The sequence below is a fragment of the Mercenaria mercenaria genome, chromosome 11 (assembly GCF_021730395.1).
Source record: "Mercenaria mercenaria strain notata chromosome 11, MADL_Memer_1, whole genome shotgun sequence".
NCBI classification, from domain to species: Eukaryota; Metazoa; Mollusca; class Bivalvia; order Venerida; family Veneridae; genus Mercenaria; species Mercenaria mercenaria.
The window spans coordinates 60,579,311-60,602,538 of NC_069371.1; the positions used below are offsets into that span (position 1 = coordinate 60,579,311).

General features: G+C 35.5%; 1 protein-coding gene across 1 annotated transcript in view; it reads left to right on the forward strand.

Moving 5' to 3' along the window:
• The window catches only part of LOC123531750 (CCR4-NOT transcription complex subunit 9-like), a 492,904-nt gene that overhangs the window by 214,806 nt on the left and 254,870 nt on the right, over positions 1-23,228 (forward strand). The window lies entirely within an intron of this gene.

Consider the following 23,228-nt stretch of genomic DNA (forward strand, 5'->3'; position numbering starts at 1 on the left):
TGAAATTAAAGACTAGGTCAGAGAAGGTCAACCTTCTTAACACTCTGGGTGCCGCATTTTCTGCCTAATCGTCATGACGTATTTAGAAGATTTGTATTTATGCAATATAGATTAAGTCTGAAACTGCGTAATCTAATGTCAAAAATTAAGTCTCTAAGTAAAATCAAAAATTCATATTGACATTCCAGAGGACACAGTTTCTACATGATCTTGTTGAATCCTGGTCAGAATGTTTCTCTGAATAAAAATTTAAGTCAAGTTCGAAACTGGGCTGAGATGAAAATCTAAGTAACTATGTAAAAACCATCCTGGTATACCAAAGGTCTACCATGATTCCCTTCATCTCGTAACTACGACAAACCTCTGATGAGAATTGTCAAAGCATAGAACGCCACATTTGTTTCATGATAATCATGAAACGTGGTCAGAGTATTTGTATTGATCAATCCAGGTGAAGTTTGTAAAGGGCCATCTTGGGCCGAAAACAGTCTTATTGACATCTAGGTAAAGTTCGAAACAAAGAATAGAAAAACCGTGTTAACACTCGAGAAGCCGCATTTTCTACATAATTTGTCACAATGTATGTTTTTATAAAATCTAGGTCAAGTTTGAAACATTGTCATCTATGGTCAAAAGATAAATACCTAGTAAAGTCATAATAAAACCATATAAACATATAAAGACACCAAAAACCTTAATTTCATCCTGAACTCCATGAAACTGTCAGAATGTTTTCGTTATATAATTTAGATGAAAACAAAACAGGTAATCTAGGATCAAAAGAAATTGAGGTTAGCAATACAGGGCCTTCATGACCCTCTTTATGAAATTGCTATTACATTATTAAAGAGATGCAGAAATTCAGTGCAAAACAATAATTCAACAGCATGCATATATTCTTATAGCCAAGAAAGAAACTTTTGCTGTTTTAACTGTTCACCAAAAGCAAAACAATAAACGATTTTTGTCGTCAGTGAGTATGTTTGAAACTTATTACGCTCGTTATAATTTTAAAGGAGGTGTCTGGTAGTCTTGCGGTAAATTGCCTGTCCGTCAATGCAGAAGTGTCGGTTAGAATCTCAGTCCAGCCACTTTTAAGTTCTGGTGCTCAAGAGTGCCTTCAAATCAGTAATTGGGTCTTCATAGGACAGACGACTTCACGTGTTTCGGAGCTATTCAACGGACACGTTAAAGAACCAGACTGTCAATTCTCTAAGTTGGCCGGACATGCCCGTGTGTAAAAGAATCTCTCTCTTTGCATGCGAAGCACCTACCAACGTATTTATCAACAAAAGCATGATATCTAAATCTTGTATACTATATTATAAAGAAGCTATAAATAGTTTACCAAGATTGTTAAGATATGCGGTCTGTTTCACAAAATGTTTCATGTGTCCTTTAATGTCACCAATCCAAAATGTATATAATTCAATTTGGATAGGTTCTATTATCTGATCTTTAAACAAGCTAGAAAGTTCAACTAACGCTACATAAAATTAGTTCAGTGGTAAAACATCTTTTATCGAGGTACTTAGACTTTGTGTGAGTGTATTTTCAATGTCATTGAGCAAATAAAAGTATCAACAACAAAAAAATCCAAATGTTTTAGAAACATTTTCTCACTTACAAAATAAGTCATTTAAACTTGATGGGAAATATATTTCATACCCAACTTGAAACCCAGAGCCCACCATTCTTGTTCTTTGTTTCCGAAAGACTCCATATTATTTCCCATCGTATTTAAAAAGTAGGTCTAAATAAAACGCCGGAAATGCACTTTGCGGAAAATCGTCAATTAATACAATGATGAGAATACAAGAAAAAGCTATCAAATTCCCTTCATTACAGAAGAATATTGTGCTGCGTTGAGATATTCATTTAAGGCCCCTAAAATGTGCTCGAAGTTCACCATTTAAACATCCGATTTACGTTTGAAGATAAAAAATGTATACAGGTATGAAAAAAATTATGTTTCCCCTCAATGGGGGAGACATATAGTTTTTGCCCTGTCCGTCCGTCCGTCCGTCCGTCACACATTTCCGATCAATAACTGGAGAACCATTTGATCTAGAACCTTCAATCTTCATAGGGTGATAGGGCTTACAGAGGAAATGACTATTGTTTTTTTTTTTTGTTCTTTTTTTTTTTTTGGGGGGGGGGGGGGACAATCGATCAAAGGTCTAAGTCACAGGGACCTGAACATTAAAAATCGTGTCCGATCAATAACTTGGGAACCACTGGACTCAGAACTGTGAACCTTCATAGGATGATTGGACATGCCAAGAAAGTTATCCCTATTGATTTTGGGATTAGTAGGTCAAAGGTCAAAGTCTCAGCGGCCAGAATATGGAAAACAGTTTCCGATTAATAACTTGTGATCTACTTGACCCAGAACGTTGACACTTCATAGGATGATTGTACTTGCAGAGAAGTTGAATCTTATTGTTTTTAGGATCACTCCATCAAAGGTCAAAGTCACAGGGGCAAGAGCATACAAAACCGTTTCCGATCAATTACTTAAGAACCGATTGACTCAGAACATTAAAATTTCACGAATGATTTGACATGCGACGTAGAAGACCCTAATGATTTTGGAGTTACTCGATCAAAGGTCAATTTGCAGGGGCAAGAACATTAAAAACAGTTTCTCGGTGAAAGGTCAAGATTAAAAAGTTAGAACATGAAAAACCAATAAATTAAGAACCTCTTGACTAAGAACCTTGAAACTTCAAAGGATTATTGGACATGCCAAGCAGATGATCTCCAATGATTTTGAGATAAGAAGGTCAAAGGTCAAGCTCAAATAGCCCTGAAACATGAAAACAGTTTCTGATTCATAACTTGAGAACCACTTGACCCAGAACCTTGAAACTTCACTGGAGAATGGACTTTCAAAATAGATGACCCCTATTGATTTTAGGATTTGTAGGTCAAAGGTCAAGCTGCTCACAGGGACCTAAGGCATGAAACCTGTTTCCGATCTGTAACTTGAGAACCAATTGATTCAGAACCTTGAGACTTCTTAGGATGACTTGACTTATTGAGTAATATGTCTTCTCCACCCCACTCCCCTCCCAAGACCGCAGAGACCTGAACGTTGAAAACCATTTCCATAAAGATGATCGCTATTGAATTTTAATCGCTTTGCCAACTTTAAAATAACATTAACAGAAGAATTTCAGAGGACTGATCAAAACCACTAAATCCAGCTAAAGAAGGAATGTTGCTGTGGAGATTTTACCATAAAAGTAAAGTAAAGTAAAGTGTTTGTTTATTATAGTGTCACCCCTACTGAAAGGGCCAGCCAACACCTACCTACATTGAACAGCATTACTTCCCGATTCCTATTTGTTAATGCCAGGCACCAGTAGGTAGGCAATCGGTAACAGGGTGAGCTAGTGTGATCGCCCTTTCTCCGTCGTCGTCGTCCGATGCAAATATTTACGCAATTCTGACCCAATCGCATTGCGATTTGGTACGAATGTTTTCCTTAACAAAATGTCGGACGAGTTTTAACTGGGTCAAAAATAGGCCAATAGCTCTGTAGATGGTTAATAAAGATTTTATATGATTTGATATAGTAACCTAAATTTTAATCCCAGACAACGCAATATTTAAATTGATCTAGACTTTATGAAGAGAAATATTCTGACTAAATTTCATCGAGAACAAACAGAAAATATTGCCTACCTACTGCTTAGAAGGTATGTCTATGATTTAACCTAGTGACCTAGCTATTGATTCAAAATAAACAAGTGTTGCACTTCTGCCAGATTTAATAAAAGGACAAAGGGCTTGGTTCACTTATAGGTTAAAATGGCACAACATCAAATGTTGTTGAAATATTATTATAATGAATGATCAACAACTCAGAATGCAAACTCTCATATTTTAATTCATTTGAAATTGTGCTGTTGCCATGGCAACCGATTGATTTTCTTTATGGAAACACGAAAATCTCTTATAACAATTACATCAGAACGTATAATTAACATTCAGATATGCTAAGATATAACCCTAAGCAACGCATATAATTTGAGGCAAAAAAATATATGGTTGCCATGGAAACGGAGATAAAAATGAGTATATTTGCTATGTCTGTTTTTTATGGAATAAAACCAATTTAGGTCATTCTTTAAAAAAAATAACATATGTAATTTGTTTGTGAAGATCATTATTCATAAATAATACAATATATTTCTGTTGCTATGGTTACAATGGAGTTGCAGTATATGCTTCAATGAGACAACAATGACGTTTTTGCTAAGTTATTGTAGAACACTTTCAGCATTTACCATTACATGTAAAAATTAAGAAAAAATGCACCACTGAAAAGTGTTCTTCAAACAATGTTTTTTTCAAGACATAATATAGAACAACAGAAAAATGTTTCCATGGTTACGCAGTTAATTCCGTAAACATAATACTACATAATCTCATTTAACACACAGTAATAGTTTAAGAAAAATGCCTTATTAAATGTCTTGATCATATTAAAAGAGTTAGATAATACTAACGGCAATAATATATAATTAGGCATACACAAACTAAATTGTTTCCACAATAATCCAATGTATGTTTTACAAATTATACGTATATTGTGCTTTCAAGACAGGTTAAAGTAATTGTTTATGAAAAGGGAAAATATGATACTGCCGACAGAAATGATTACATGCAGTTTGAATACAGCAGAAAATATTCGTAGATCTATATAATCCAACTGTCTTAATGAAAAAAAATGTACATTACTACCATATATGTTACAATTATTGTTGAAAAATCTTCCAGTGTTTAAGAAGAATTTCACATTTATACTGTGTTCAGCCTTACATGTATATAGTGAGTCAATATTTAACAAATGCATAGTACTGTTGACACCATAAAGTTGTTAATTCAGTGTTTACATAAACCATATGTATCATTTGTTCTTTTTCAAATATATGGAATTTTGGTCTAGTACATCTTCAAAAAATCAAAAACACTTTCAAATTAATCAAAATTGCAGAGCTCTTCCTCTGTATTACTTTAAATGTTAAACACTTTTTTCCATTCATTCTTCGTTTTAAATGACTTGAATTATCAATTTTAATGGCTTTGACACTGCTGGTTTTGAGCATACATTGCTGTTGCTGCAAAGGGGCGCTATTTCATTATACAGATACCACTGTCGACTGGCATCCAGCTTAGGAATGGTAATACGGTTGGTGAATTTGCCTGTCATGCCAACCCCCTGCCTAGAAATATTAATCTCCGTCTCTGTGTTGAAGTTATAATCCTTCAAGAATACTATCTATACCAGGTCATGCAGTAGACATTCTGTAATGATAAATGTATCAAATATTTAAGACAAAGAACACATAACCTTTTTATCAATCCTGAACAACAGCATTCCAAAAGACATCCCACACATAATTACATTAAATAACATTTTAGAATTTTATTACAGTAATAACTTCTTTTCATGAAAAAATTCAACCATCACACATATTCTACATCAAGTAAGGGCCATGATTTTGATCTCATTTTAACAAATAGTTCTTTAACCTGGTTAACAAAAACAGTTACTTTATTAGAATAATGTTATTTCTGATTAACTTGCTTGCAGTGAGCTAGACACTCTTTAACAACACAAACAATCTCTGCAGCAAGTTTTATCAATACTTGATTATTAATAAAAACATAACTGATTAAAGAGGCTCAAGCCGAATATACCTAAACATGTTCAGGACTGAATTCTGTATGCCGGGCCTCAATCAGGTTGTACTCCAAGTCATCATGTAGACCCATCATAACAAGCCACATTCCATAGCTAAAATAACGGGTATATTCAAACAATGAATTCTTAAACATAAACTTCTAAGTAGCAATAGTGAGTCCTTAGAATATAACATAATATTACAACTGTATTCTAGACCTAATTAACACTTTTGTATTAAATTCACCCAAAAGCTTTATCAGCAAAAATTTAAACAAGAGTGTACTTTTATTATATTAAGCTAAGAACATATACTTTTAGCGTTCCATGGCTTGAAATATAGGAGCTGATTAAACAACATTTTCTTACAAAACAATTAATTAAATGTAAATACATTATTATTTATTTTTCCACAGAGAGGTTGATTTTGAATACAATGATATTTTGTTTATAAATAACACTTGGTCGGGTGATATTCGTTTAAACAACACCTGACCGGTTGATATTCATTTTTATTATCCCTCAAGTAAACAATGTAAAATAGACATAGACCAAACTAGACTATTTTTGAATAGTATATTACAAACGATATTAAGTTATGGTATTCTTTTTTAATATCACCATGCCAGATGATATTCATTTGAGTGGCATTCTGCCAGGGGATATTCATGAATAACAGTTGCCAGATGATATTCATTGAAATAATATCAGGTCTGGTGATATTCATTTCAATAATACCCCTGCCGAAAAGAGTTCCAATTACTTGTTCATTGGACAAAGTTGACAAAACTATACAATACAGAGTTTAATTAAAGTCGGTCCTTATGTAAACAGAGAAAAGATGGTGAAGCGCGACAGTTCTATTGCGAAGCGCGACAGTACGTTGGTGACACTGCGATGGTAAAGAGCGACAGTGCGATGGAGAAGCGCGACAGTTCGATGGTGAAGCGCGACAGTACGATGGTAAAGCGCGACAGTGCAATGGCGAAGCGCGACAGTACGATTGCGAAGCGCGACAGTACGATGTTGACACTACGATGGTGAAGCGCGACAGTGGGATGGCGAAGCTCGACACTACGATGGTGAAGCGCGACAGTGCGATGGCGAAGCGCGACAGTACGACAGACTGTCACCGTTGTACTGCGCGCTTCGCCATCGTACTGTCGTGTAATCACCATCGTACTGACGCGATCCGCCATCTTACTGTCGCGCTTCGCCATCGTACCGTTGCACCTTCTCACTGGCGCTAGCCCTAACGGAACACCGTACATTTAGTGTGTTAAGAATGTTCTGCATTGATTTAATTGACTTATTTTAACGGCAGATGACCAAATTGCAAATATTTCCTAAACTAGAATTTATTAAGACAAACATTATGACTGTGTTTCATGTACATCCACTGTAAACAATTTGGTCTCCCGAGTGTTTACAAGCCTTTTCTATTACTTGCCTTATACCCCAGTCATACATACGGCGCGGATAGCTACGGATAGAAACGTAGTAAGCCGTATCGATCCGTACCTAAGTCGTACGGATTGGTACGGATTGATACGGATTACTACTTTAAGGTACGGTTCAGGCAAGGATCGATACGGATTACTACTTTTCTATCCGTGGCTAGACGTAGCTATCCGCGCCGTATGTGTGACTGGGGTATTTGTGATCTAGTTTCTGTCCTGTTTCAAAGTTAACCTACATTTGACAAAGGTAAATATTCTGACCCGTTTCATTAAACATCCAATAGAAAATATTGCCTCCAGTTAAAGTTCGAGCACTTTGTGTTTAGATGTGCTAAAACTTGGGCGAACGGTTCCTGATGTTAAATAACTTTCCTTTACAATTTCACGATGCTCGTTGAATACTTTTGGCGAAATTCCTCTTGACATACAGGCGGACGAACAGAGAATGCCAAATCTATATCCAACACAGCATATTAGTTACATAATAAGCCAGGCCTTATCATCTTATACGCATGTTATCCTGTGTTGAGATGGTCCCTTTGAAAAATCGATATAGTCCTAGGTGTTCACACTCCACTTCGTCTTAATTAATGAGCGTACAGCATACAGGTAACACATCGAAGGTCGAATTTGTTTACTTTGGTTCAGAGCAGCAAAAGAACAGTTTGAACTTTTTTTCTATTTTCATCAGCCAAAACAAAAACATTTTTTGTTCTTTTTATTTTGTTCTTTTTATGTATCACTGATGTGGAAGTAGGTCCCGTCATCAGTTTGATATACGTAATTTTGCCGCAGTGGGGGTAGGACTATTTAAAATGCTGGCACATCAAACCCATTTGCTGTTTTCCATGTCATTTTAATAATGGCATCTAAGTAAAGGTATATAATGTAGTCAATATTTGTGTCTTGTGTACGAATGTGTTTGCGCAGCTGTATTTTGCGGTGTAGGTAGACCGTATTTTTGGAGCGTGGCATTCGCTGTTGAATATCCATCCTTGTTTTTTTTCTATTTCTATTTTCCCCAACACCTCCACCCTTTTATCTACCCCTTACCCAGTTTTGTTTGTTTGTTTGTTTTGGGTTTAACGCCGTTTTTCAACAGTATAGTCTGTACTTGTTGTTGGATTTTTGAAGTAATCAGTCTACTATATTTTTCCGTTTCAGTTTGTTTTTGTTGTAGGCCTACTTTTCGATGCATGGCTCTGTACCTGTTTAGGTGCTCTGCGCTCCTTACGTTTTATATTTTGTACTCCAACTCCTTTAATAAACTCGAAACATTCATCAGTATTTTTTGTTTTTAAAAATGGAAAGAGCTCAAAAAATAAATTTAATGACGTGAATTCATTTTTTACCAACGTATCTGTCTAAATGATTTAGAAAGTATTATATAATGTACTGTTAAAACTATGAAAGATATTGCTGAAATATCAAAAGAGTGTTAGAATACTCGTTTAGTTTGATTAATTGGCATTAAAACTTAGCACAACAGTTTTCTTCGTCTTGACTTGAAACCAAAAAAGAATGATTACTTTACAGAAATTTGACTGTCTACGCTGAAATACAGATTGTGTTAATGATAATTATGTTATTGCATGACTCCTTACATTAACCGGCGGTCAGATGGTTGTACTATATGACCGGTCAATATTCAACATTGTGTTTATTTGGCTAATAAGTAAACTTTGCAAAAAAATAAAACTGTGAAAATTGTTTGTTGATATCATGCAATAAATCGCTTATCGAATGGCTTGCCCCGCCAGTAGTCAGAAGAATTTGCTGTTGGTGGTTCGGACCTCAGGCAATTGATTTGACTATTGACCAACAAGCCATTCAATTAAATAAATGTTTTGCATGATCAAATAAGACATTATGATGCGATGTAAATGTTGTAGTTTAAGATATCTAAAGACGGTTTTCCATCAATATGCATCCGCTACAAGTGACATCAAATTAGATAACTCTGGGTTAAAATCGCTAGAAGATATAAACATGCGTCTCTGATAAATATCTTTATGATCGTTTCATCTTCTCATTAACGCATGACGGTAAAAGACAAATGTTTGACGTATACCTTAAAGGAAATTCTTATGTAACATCCTGCTTTTTTATGACAGTTTACGCGTGCTTATAGAATGTTCAACCTACAGGATAATACAGCTTGTTATGTATCATTGTTTTGTACGATATTTAAGTCTTATTTTACAGTTTTTTCATTTATTGTGAAATAATTTTTAGTTTACTTACAGATTTAAAAGTCCATTTGTATAGGCTATTGTAGCCGTCATTATTCGGTCTGTGCCAGACACTACTACTTTGGATAGCACGATGGGAACTAGACTAAGTCCAAATATGGATTACGAAAAATGTTGAACCAAACACAAATTAGCGCCTTATTTCACACCATAATTAACAAGAGGCGATGTGGGGAAATAAACGCAAGGGGTTGGAAGTAATATAGACATTTTCTTCGACAGGAAAACTTAACTGAAAGTATTTTTTCAGAGGTTGAGGTAGAGGATGGGGTAAGGGGAGCTACAGAAAGCAGATTTTTCGGACTTTTGAGGTCTTTATAGTAGGGTGACTTTGGTCGAGAAAGGTCATCTATTTCCCACTATTTCTTAGGGTAAGCAAGCGCATGTATTTTCATGGTCACTGAATAACCACTGACTTACTATTTTTTTAAGCCAGTTGTATTTCTTCTTACATACGCGTTGCATTTTACCCTGAACGTGGCTCGAACCAAAAGCGGAGAGGGACAAGTGATCTGAAGTGATTCTACATATGTATGTCGGCAACAGCGGCCTTCTTAATATGCATTTTATTTTAAGATTATTATGATTATGATTATTATTAGTAGTAGTACTATTATTCTACTATTTCTTAATTAAAGACGCACCACGGAATAGCTGTATTCTTTTGTATTTCCATGACAGCAATTATACATGATTTGCGTGAAAACAAAAGAGAAATACAAGTATCTAGTTACAAATTGACAGTGTCATATATTAGGCCAATAGAATGCATTTAATACTTGTACATTTTATTGAATGAATGTAGCAGTATGCACAGTCTCTAATGTATTAAGTTGGGGTGTGACCACATTTGGTGTCTACAGTGTATGATCTTATCTTTTTATCTATGTTTTTAGAATTATACTAAAAAGAGATTGACTGAATAGGTTTGCAGATGAAGTTGTGAAAAGACATTTGTTCAGGGAGGGCTTAAATTGTCCACCCTTCATGTATTATCAGAATAATTTTCACGAAGTTAATGGTGAAGGAAAAAGTAGGTCACCAGGTTAGTGTCAGGCATTAAGTGCATGAAAATCGATAGCAGCTCATCAGCACCATCATCATCATCATCATCATCAATCACCACCAGCATCACCATCACTATTGTCATCATCATAGTATCATCAAGATTGTATCATTATATAATTATATCATGTTATCATATAATCATCATCAATATATGAGCCGCGCCATGAGAAAGCCAACATATAACCCAGCGCAAAAAAATCAAGGGTAAATGTGTTTGTGATTTACTACTTTTCTAACGATAAGTCTAATCTGTGACTGTTTTATACCTTTTTCGTAATAGATCCAGTCCGATATCCGACGTTCGGAATCTTTACCCAGCCCAACAAGCAATGTTTCCCACTTTTTGAATGACGATCCAGAGCTAATCAAAATATAGTATTAAATATTCATTATTTTGTTGCACCTTTCCTCATATCGACTTAGCTGAAAATACGACATTGGACATGTCACTCAGGCACTTTGCACATCTTTCACAAGTTATAATGAAATCAATAGAGAGTTTGAGATTTCAACCTTCGCCTTCCCCTTCAACGTCTCTTGCGAAGTTAACGTATGCAGTTGATGTTCGATTAAAATTCCTTGAGATTTCAAACTTTAGAATGAACCTTACTTCTTTTAATCCGCCCATTCAATTTATCTGTAATTATGATCGTTTTTCTCGTGCATTTTGACATCAATTGTCCGAAAGTGCAGGACTTTTACAAGAGGTTTTAAAAATGAAAATTAAATAAAAACATTTCAGTTAACATAATCATCGCATGGATATTAGTGCGATTAGAAAAAAAAAACATTTTATATAAAATGATGTCAGTATACAATGCACGATTGTAAATCATACATGAGAGAAAATAAAAATGATAATCATATCAACGTATTCTATTGTTGATGGTGTTCTTGAAAGATATTACAGTAAATATTTTTTTAAAAAAACATGAGACACCAACTACTACAAATGCATTTCTCGATATACTTTGAAGTTAAGTTAAATATATGAGATAAAGCAAACACAAAAGGCTGTTCACTAGTATTTCATAGTTTTTCTTAAAGTTTTTTTTTTTACTTTGAATTGATACTTTGTACATCGAATTCCTTAAAAGACGCGTTTTACTTGTAGACTGTACCTGTTGAAAATCTAACCTTTTAAAAGATATGTTGATAACATGAGCCAATATACACAATTTATGAATACATTTAACAAGCGATTTGAAACAAATGTAAGATATTCTCGTGATATCATACGTTTTGGCATCATGACACTCAGTTTGACTATGCATAATGCCAAACTCTCAGACAGCACAATATAATCGTGCCAAGTCACCATGTGTCTAGCGAAACAGTCAAGAACTGCTAGGTGGAGACGAAAATTGTCGCACAAAATAAAATGTGGACATATACACGTATTTGTTTGAATATACTGTTTCATAAGTAAAGCATGTGCAGATCAAGGAATTTTGGTTAGAGGGACACCAACTTTAAAAAGGGGGTCACCCATTCAGGGGAGGAGTGGAGAGGGATGGGGGGGGGGGGGGGGGGGGGGGGGGTAGTCACACCGAGTTTCAAGACCGATTTTCTTTGTAAAATGTAAGAACCATAGGGGGACTGACCCACAATGCCCCTCTGCCAGGCTCTGGGTCCGTGCATGTAAAGAATGGAGTTATCCCATACGGCTAACAGGAAACTTCTCGCATCATGATATCATAGACCTGAAATTGTCTGATACTTCAGAAAAAAATTTCCGTCTTACTAGTACCATTTTATGTTTATAATTAAAACGCAATTTTCTTATTAAGTGTCCGACAGAAACGGACTGATTTTATATGGAAGTTAAAATAAAATGTTCCACCAAATGATAATCGCGCGTTATTATTCATTTTTCAAATAAAATGACTTTTATGCCATGTGCCTCCATCCAGATTTCAGTCTTTGATGCCGAGTATGTGGACAGAGTAGATGTACAAAGACTGAAGTTTTGACTTTCGTGATATCACATCTTCGGACGTTCAGAACTTCACTTCTTACGACAAAAAGGCCCATCTGGTATAATTAATACCGCCTGAGGACACAAATATGCCGTAGAAGTTAAAGTTTGAACAAAATCTCAAAGTTTCTCAAAATCAGTTGATAACTTCATACTTCCAGGTTCAATTCAATGTATTTAGTTAAAATCATTAGTCAAACAAAACTTCATTATTCTTATACTAATTGATGGTGTTTCGCATCAAATTTAGTCCAATTATATATATGGATAATCGAATAACTTTATAAGCAGAACTCCTGAAACAAAGCTTTTTATTTCACATAGTAATAAAGCGAAGTATTAGGCTTACTTGATATTACATGGAAAACTTTAGTAGCAACGTCTGATATAAATAAAATACACTCATATCGGTGACGTTTTACCCCAAATATATATGAGAGACGTTGAAGTGGAAGGCGAAGGTTGAAATCTCAAACTCTCTATTATCAAATATCTACAACGACTTGTTTCACTTATTTCACTTCTAACAACTGCATTTGTTTATTTCGTGTATTAATTCTTTAATAAATGGAGAAAAACGTCGTCCTGGAATATACAATTATTAACATTATGATAGTGGATCTGAAATTACAATCTGCAATTTCCGTGCGGTTTCATATTATCTGTATAAGATTTCAGCATTTTCTGGCAGGTACGGAGAGCCATATGTTTATTTGAGCTACTGTAACGGCGGAAGCATGCCGGAGTAGAATTTGAGAGAGCCCGTTATCGCACGAAATTTCGTGTTCGCTACCTAGCTTAAGTATTTTTACTCATAAACATATACAATACTTCAAATATGTGTTTCCATGTGTATTTTGTAATGCAAAAAAAAAAGATGTGTGAAGAAAGTCATGATATTGAAAGATGTTACTTGTCTTGACAAATTTGTCCAGTGCATAGCTTTACTCCTTTGGGCCAACATTTTGCTTCTGAAATGACTCGTGCATTACATTTACAGTACAAATAGTCTTTAATTCGCATAACTAAGCACGTCACAGCGATCTTTAAATGCCTGTAAATGCTATTCTTGCGCTGGAAGTAATTGATAAACACTTTGCTTTAATCATATAATTTATAATTTGCATTTGTTAATATAATATCAAAATGAACAACATAAAAATTGAGTAGGAGACACTAAGTGAGCCATGCCATGAGAAAACCAACATAGTGGGTTTGCGACCAGCATGGCTCCAGACCAGCCTGCGCATCCGCGCAGTCTGGTCAGAATCCATGCTGTTCGCTTTCAAAGCCTGTTGTAATTAGAGAAACTGTTAGCGACCAGCATGGATCCTGACCAGACTGCGCCGATGCGCAGGCTGGTCTGGATCCATGCTGGTCGCAAACCCACTATGTTGGTTTTCTCGTGGCATGGCTTAAGTAATTTTTACACTCTCGTCCTATTTATAAGCACTTTTCCTTTAGACGATTGTAAAACCTTTGCCTTTCGTAAACAATTCTTAAACCGCAAGTATATATAGATTTTAGGTCCGGAAATTTTAATCAACTTTTAAAGACATTGACAAGACTTGCTTAGAAATAATTCTGCATAACTTAAACACTTATTGACACAGAAGCGCCCCTTTAAGTAAGTTTGGTTCTTGGCTCCAAAGTTAAACCATTTGAGCCGTGCCATGAGAAAACCAACATAGTGGGTTTGCGACCAGCATGGATCCAGACCAGCCTGCGCATCCGCGCAGTCTGGTCAGGCTCCATGCTGTTCGCTTTTAAAGCCTATTGGAATTGGAGAAACTGTTAGCGAACAGCATGGATCCTGACCAGACTGCGCGGATGCGCAGGCTGGTCTGGATCCATGCTGGTCGCAAACCCACTATGTTGGTTTCCCCATGGCACGGCTCATTTTACTGTCATTATTCTGTCGTATCAACCGTTTTTTTTTTCGCCAATCAACAGCCGTTTTACAAAGTTCAAAAGACGCCGCGTCCAGCTGGATCGAATTTGCGACCAAGCGATTCATATCTCCAGGCACCCGTTTCACAAAGCCTAATGAGGACATAATGAAAACTTAGGAGTAGCGTGTTTCTCGAAAAGCATTTTATGCAGAACCTGAGCAGATCGAAAAGTGACAGTTATGTCAGACCATTGAATTAAGGACAATGTCTTATTAGAGATAATTATCTTATCAAAGAACTGCGTCCATACTTAGTATTGACAAATGTACTTAAAATGCAGCTCTCAAACATTTCTGTTAACCTATGCGCTAACAAGGCGGTTACAAAAATTGTTACATGAACTTGAACTATCAACTCTTTAGAATAAGATGGAACTAGATAACTAGATTTCTAATTAGAAAATTGTGATAATCCTAAAACAGAAGTTGAGTATGAATTATCAACGCATTAACCTTTACGAAAATTGAAATGTCGTGCTGGCTCCAAGAAAATATGGGTTTTATTATTTTTCCTGAACTGTTTTTAATACTTTTCTCATTACGCTTACTATGAAATTGTGGTATTTACAAAAGACAAGACGATGCATTTATGATTCGAACCTTTAACTCGTTCGCATTCACTATTCTGAATCAACCCCTTAAGGACGCTCGCTACAGTTTCGTAATTTTTTTCTCAATAATAGATTTTGATGAAATGTTTTGTATTAAAAGATCATGTTGAAAAATGAAATAAAAATACTAGGTCACCAGCTTTGTTTCAATTTAATTTGCCCCTAGAATTTTAAACATTTTTCAAAATTTCTGTAATCCTAAAATATATTTCAGTAAAGTACAATAATCAGCATAAATTTGATTATCTAAGCATTTTTATAAAGGAAAACAATATATCTGTTTGAAACATGCTCAAAGATATCAAAAGAATATGATTTTGTAAAGAAAGGAATACTTGTTCAGCAGACCCAAGGGCTATTTTTGCATATTTTGTCAGTTTTAAGTTGGTACTTCTGCTATTTTATCGAGTTTCACATAATAGAATTTAATCAAACTCTGCACATACCTTTGGTTATGTCTACCTAATCTAAAACAAAAAGAAAATTGATAGGTCACCATATTAGATTTCGCTCATTGCATTCGAAATTAAACAGTTTTGCAAAATGCGAAACAAGGATTCGTTCGTTGTTTTTTTTTATTTGTGTGTGTACTACATATACCTTTTCATTCGTTCTTTATAATTTTTTTCTGCGGGCTTATCTGTTCCCTTTATTCTCAACGGAATGAAATACAATTGTTTTAAATTTCTAGACGATACGCACTCAGACGGAAGTAAAGGCTCTGAATATTTGATGTGTCTATAAGGCTGACAAAATCCTGCTGCTCCACCCCGTATTTAGTTATCAGAAAAACACTAGATTTAGAAACTATCAACAAAGTTGTAAAATGATAATTTTCATGGAGAGGTGGTTATCATTTTTGCAACAGACTGAAATTAAAATGATTAGGAACAATGACAGATCAGTAATAAATGGCGGGAGGTTGTGGGAGGTGGTATGTGTCATAAAACAGGGGGTAAGGGTGGGAAGATGTGTTTGTGTGTGTGTGTGTGTTACGGTGGCGTCGAAAGCATTTTCCGTTTTCTCTTATACGTAAAACTGTAAAACTGTAAAACTGGTTGTATCATTTCATTCATTCATTGTGTCAATTCATTCAAATACTATTTCGAATACATAAATTTTGGTTGGAATTTCGGCCGTATTAAATATATTTCCTCCCTTGTATACCTCAAATTCTCCCAATTGTCGCCCGAAATTCCAAAATACAACGTGATGTCTGGCATCTGTCTATGCTAATGATAGACTTCGCATTCGCTCTGTGTAATGTTCGGTATGATGTCGAATTGTCGAAAAACAGATAAATATATGAAAATATGTTGAGGTAATTTTAAAAGTTGATTCATTTGAATAACTGAATGCAATGTTTGAATGGGAAAATAGCTGATAATATTTTTTTCCTGGCCATGTAAAGAAAGTAGTTGAAAACATAGCTTCAGCGGGGTAAAAACCCTTGTCTATGGAGTAGTTATATTAGTATGATTTTTTACATAATTATTGCTCTAGGACTCAAATATAAGCCATTAAACTTAATCCACTCATGTGCCGGACCCCTTTGGTACAAATCATCCATCTTATTTTTAAATATGGCCGTCTGAATAATGACAAAAACCCAATACAATTTATATCATATAACCTAATTAAAATCACATTCATTCTTAGATAAATACCGCTTAAACTAGATATTGCCCTTTAAGTATCCATTTATGCAATTTCCATTTATGCAATCAATAAGTCAGGCATAATTATATTATAATAGCCTAGTTATAATTCAGCTGATATTAACATAGAGATTCTTTAGACGGTCAACTGTAAAATATACTTTTCATATCTATTTTCTAATGTTGGAGTGAATTATATTTGATATCTAATTCAGAATGTGTATTTTTGTTTTACATGGTGTTCAGATGTGATTTTAAAGTTGCACATCGAAATGTCCGCATAGTACCGCCTACTGTTACCAGACTCTCAAGATTGCGGAAGACAACGATTTTTTTTTTTGCATTTTAAAATGTGATTCAAATGCAAGTTCAAAGGAGCGAACCCACTGGGATTTCTACGGACTAATACACTATCAGTAAAAATGTTTTTCTGAGTCAATGTTTTAAAAACATATCAATACTGAACATTTCTTATACGTACCATTTTGGTATGAAGAGAGTCACATAGGAAAATAAAAATGTCGCTGAACTATTAAGAAAGAAAAAACATGTAAAATGACATGTTTATATACAACTGATGTGACGATAGTTTGGCATTTCAGATAATGAAACAGAATGCTATGGTATTGATGTAAAGGGTAGCTGTAAACGTTAATTTACTTTTTATAGCTTGAAAATTAAGAATATATTTATCGATTATCGATCTGCAGTTACAGAAGTATCACTCAAAATGAACACGATGTACTACCACACATGCTGGGAATCAAATACTGACACTAAACGTTAAGGGAAGACTCATTTTATAGGATGCTTTCCAGGTCCGGTTCCAGAAAAATTAAGGGCGCCAGCATATCATCGGCGGGGATATGAAAGGGTACCCCAACGGCCAACTCCCTCCTGAATTTATTTGAAATTAAGTATTAAATGGTTGCTTCTGGTGCATTTGGATCTCAATTTTAAGTGCAACACTAATGATTATACTTACCCCCCCCCACCCCCCAAACGACTGAGGTAGGGGGAGGACACGAGCCTTCTGGAACCGGCCCTGGATCCGAATCTGTTTTCAATGATTGCCATTTTTCATAAACTCGGCTCATTACTTTTTACGTCTATGCCTTTTCTCAAATATCTTTAGAATATCATTCTATAGATCTAAATGACATTATATAAATATCATATGGCAGCGTGTGTGACATTGATATTATCAACCCGAGGACAGAATGTCACCCGAGGCGAAAGCCGAGTGGTGACATTCTGTTTCGAGGGTTGACAATATCAATGTCACACACGCTGCCATATGATATTTATTTTATTATACCGAACAAAATTAAGCACATAATTTTTCTTTAAAAATGTGTTTAATTCATTTAATTAAACAGTTTCATCTTAAGCGCGGTAATCGCCTGTGTACACATTTAATATAGTGACGTCATTACTATATGACATTGTGTACAAGGGAGGCAATCATTTGACTAAAAACCTGAAGCAGTTATTTGCCCTTATATGACATTCAAAATATCAGTGTGGTCACATGACCTGACAGTCACTCCGGCTTGGTCACGTGTCAAAATGTTGAAAATGTTTATGATAGTCAAAATATCTCTTTTTCTGGTAATGGGATTTTAAACCATTGTAGATAAAATTGAGGTATAATAATATCACTTGCCTCTCGCATCTGTCACGTTCATTAACCTTATGAAAGAAAGTGTTATCCGAGTGTTGTTAGAAGAAATTAATACTCACTCATTGAACGTACACATGCATTAAATGCAAAACTACAAAGTTAGCTTAAACCGAACGCTAACCTTTTTCACAGTAGAAATATATCAGGATCTTACATTCGTGCCTTTGTAAGACGGGGTAATGCTCGGTTTCCATTCCACACTGTCCCGAAGGGTTTGGGGAAAACAGCTATCTTACGAAAACAGCAGATATGTTACGAAAACAGACATGTTAGATCATTTATCTATCTCTTTATATTTCCTCACACCTCTCGCGAGTATTATGGGCAGGTGGGTGTGGGTGATTAGTACAGAATAAAAGAATAAAAACGAAAGACAGTTCTTTCAGCAATAGTAAGAATGTGAAAGTGATGGATGTTTTAAAATGTTAAAAAGGATAGAGTAAAAGGATAAAAACAATTGCAGTTTACTTAGTAACTGAGCTGGGCCACTGCCTGTTTGAAGGACTCAAGGTCAGGCATGGTTGCAATATTTGGTGGTAGCCCGTTCCACAAGACTGCAGTGTGGGGGGGGGGGGGGGGGGGAGGAATATTTCAAGTAATCTGAATTGACTTGGACCTGACGAAGGCTTAAGAGATGTATGTGCCTAGTAAACCTGGTAGGGGCCTGTAAGTAATTGGGGAGGGAGATGGCTACAAGGCCATGGTATATCTTATAGAACATGACAAGCTTAGAGTCTAGACGTCTGTTCTCAAGCGTGCGCCAGTCAAGGTATTTTGCATTTGTGTTACACTGGAACAACGGGAAAAATCATTCTTGACCCATCTGATTGTGCGTCGCTGGACCATTTCCAGCTTGTGAATGTTGACGTGTGTATGTGGTGACCATGCACATGAGGCATATTCAAGCTGCGGTCTGACCAATGTTTTGTATGCTAGAGTTTTGATGCTTTCATGTTTCGTTTTGATGTTACGTTTGATGAAACTTAGTTTTCTGTTTGCATTTGTTGTGATTCAGGAGATATGTGTGTTTTTCTTGCCTTCCATGTTAACTGATATTATTAATAGATCTATAGCTAATGACGTCACCAAAGTGCACGCTATTTTAGACAAAGTTTTTCCCTAGGGAAAGACAGGAATAGAATCTCTCTATCCCTGGCACGTGCTCGAACATGTATACTTTCCCTGCTAGGAAGGCAAGAATATAAGAATCTTACATGCCCATCTGTGTTAGACCCGAAGGACAGTGTAGAATGGAAAACGAGCGTTAGCGAGGTTTTTATCCAAGCTGTCCCGAGGTTTGGGAACAGCTGTCTTATACAGGCAACATGTTAGATCATTTTTCTTGCCTATCACGGTCAAAATAGATCGTGGAGACAAGTGGATTTAGATATTTTCTGATAGCTTTCATTTATATAGTTTTGTGACATCACAATAGTGCCAGTACTATGTGACGTAACCCTAGTGCGCGCTATTTCAGACAAGAGTTTTCCTAGGGAAAGAAGGAATATCTGTCCCGGTGCGTGCCCGGACAAATGTATACTTTCCCCTCTAGGTAGGCAAGAACACACATTCTATGCGTGCGTACTTACCGGGGTATGTTTAAGATATGTATTTATTTGTTTATAAATTTAAGCATCGTCAACGTGAAAAAACAACGCAGATATTCCTGCGTATTTATTAAAATTTAATGACGTTGAGGTAGAGTGTATTCATTTACAATGTACATGTACTAGTATTTTGCGCTTTATGCCAGAATATCGTTAGCGCATGTTCAATTCGTTTTATAACATCTTCAGAATCCCTCGGAAGCAGAAAAATGCTTACATGTGATAAGAATAATCTTCCCGCATAGAATTTATTAAACTCATAAATGCTTGCAGAGCTTCTCATCTAATCATTTTATTCAACTCGTGCAATAAAGTCATGTGACAGGACACTCATGGTAATATCCTCTCCCATTGTAAATAAATTGCACGTGTATTTTGAAATGTGCGCACACGCAAAGCAGATTTCGACCTAGATTGTACACTAAAGTTATGTATAGGCAGTCTGTTTATTCAGTCGTCCTCTCTTGTTGCAAGACGGACTGACAAAATATGATATATATGACCTGTATTTCTGGCTCATATGCCTATGTCTTCAACTTCCTTTCAATTTTCACTAGTTTTTGTAACTAGTTTTATGAATACAATGAGTGCACGGATGCTACCCGTGAGTACTCCAGAAAAATACAGTTGGGATCATGTATATGTTTATTTAGCGGGAAACATATAAAACTATATTTAAATTCTCTTGTGACAGGTCTTTCATAAAATGAGATAATAATTTCATGAAATCGTCAACAAATGTAGAAATTCTCCATATACCCCTATAGAACATTTGTATCTTTTAGCGTAAACGATTTGTATCTTTTAGCGAGCCTAAAACGTTGTATCATTTAGCGTTAGTTTTGTATCTTTTAGCGAGACTCGATTTTGTATCATTTAGCGTTGATTGTATCATTTAGTGTCAGTTTTGTATCGTTTAACGTCAGTTGTTTCATTAAGCGAAGTTGTATCATTTAGCGTTTCCACACCCCTTTCGTTTCGTGTCGATTCCTGTCCAAAATGAAATTAAACAGCAAGTCGAAAGATTTCCTGCTGCCAAAATTATATAGACATATCCATGTTCACGTGGCACCAACATTTTAACGCACGGATGGACAGGTAGACATATTATTTTTAAAACGTGCACGCACATTCTAACTGCACTAGATATACGCGTTTACTTATACATTAATAAGTGTACGCGTAAATTTATATTTACACACGCGTATAATTTAACGCGCGCATGCGAAATTCTATGCGCATATACATGTTTCATAATGGGTGTTTAATTTCATGCATGCACGCTTTATTCTGAGTGCTTGTATATTTGCAAATATGCATGCACATATGAACGTACCCGAGTAAATTAATATATAGTATGTAAACCCACACATTTGCAATTACACATACATTTTTATGATGGTTTGACGTCGTGTGAATGAAATAAAGCCTAAATAAACAAGTGTAATACAGTTCTGACGTCAGCGTCATTTTAATTCGGATTTACTTGGTCGCTCGTAGATATTCTAGCATAAAACATGTGTTAACAGAGAGATTCACGTGCTGTTATAAAACATTCTAATATATGCACGTTTCCGTGGTAAAGCGCTAAGGTATTACGGCCCATAACGGATTTATATTTCAATGGAAATAACGTCAACGTGAAAAAAATCAACAGATATCCCTGCGCATTTCATTGAAATTAAATTACGTTGAGGTAGAGTTTATATATTCATTCTGCATTCGTTTATGCGCTTTATGCTTAAATAGTTTTTTAACTCATGTCCATTTCGTGTAATAACATCTTTAGATCCCCTCGGGATTCTGCATATGTTGCAACACGAAAAACATGCGTTATCCCTACAAAGAAAGAAGAAATTTTGATGTTTCAGCATAACAAATCTTGCCTGTGATAAAAATTCTTCCCATAGAGCCTTTCATTTTATTATTTTATTCAAATTGTGTAATTAAGGGTGCTTTAGTTATCTGAATACATGTTTTATAACTTAAAATGACATTAACCAATCTAATGTACTAAACTTGTTGCAGTGATTTAGACTGAACGCCGAACACCATGTCTTTTTTTGTAGGTATGGGTTCGATATAGTATTCAAAACAATATAATATGATACGTATTAATTTAATTATAATTGCTAATACTCTAAAAAAAAATCATCATGGGGTTTGAACCTACACGTTATGCACTGTGCATTCTTTGTTAGATTTCTAAAGTGAATCATCAGCCGAGATGATCCGACTACCAGATCAATCTTAGTATATGAACTCGCCCAAAAGTCATTTTTGAAAGTGAAAGTGTTTTTACCCCAATAGAAATTTATATCTTTAAGCGTCAACGATTGTTTTATTTAGCAAGCCTAAAAAGGATTAAATTTATAACACTTCCGCTTTTAGACACAATGTCTATAATCAAATCGTCATGGAGAAGATAGTGCGGATGGCGCCTCGCCCGAGGACCGATCTCACGACCACGCGATCTGTCACTTTTGAACTAAGCAGGCTGGCTACATTTTTTGCATAACTCTTCACTAGGAAAAAATTCATACAGAAAATATTTCCTATTGGAACGCATTCCCATGGGAAACGCTTCCCTTGGAACAGTTTCCTACAGGAAAGCATTCCCATGGAAACTTTTCCCAAGGGAACAAATTTCTATGGGATTCCCAAAGGAATTCTTTCCCATGGGAAAACTAAATTATCTTTTTTTCAACAAATAAACTAGCCATGCTATAAAAGTATTTTTTTAAAACAGCTATGATGTTTTTCTAATAGTTTATATGAAAATAAAAAATAAGGTTTTCCCATGGGAAATTCCGATGGGAAAGATTTCCCAAATGTTTCCCATGGGAAAACACCGTCCCACGTGGAAGCCATTTTCCCATGGGAAATTACCGTTTCCCATAGGAAATCGGCCATTTCCCATGGGAAACAGAATATTATTATAACAATATTTATTAAAATAATAAGACTAGAATGATGAAAGTTGTTGGCTGCTATATGGTAGATATGGGCTATCATTCAGTACCATTTAAAAGTTCAAAGCTTTTGTAGAAGTACTTGACGTTTTTGCCAATTATTGTCCGTGGCAAATTAAAATTGGCGGCCATTCCAAATCAAATTACAACGAGGTGGGGTCTGGCGGGCATTTATACAACGCGGGTTGGTACGAAATGCTCTTTCAGTGTTTGAGCAAATGACTTAGAAATATATATATAAAATTATCAAACGGCAGATTTCTTAATAAGCGGATTTTAAGGTGTTTCTGGA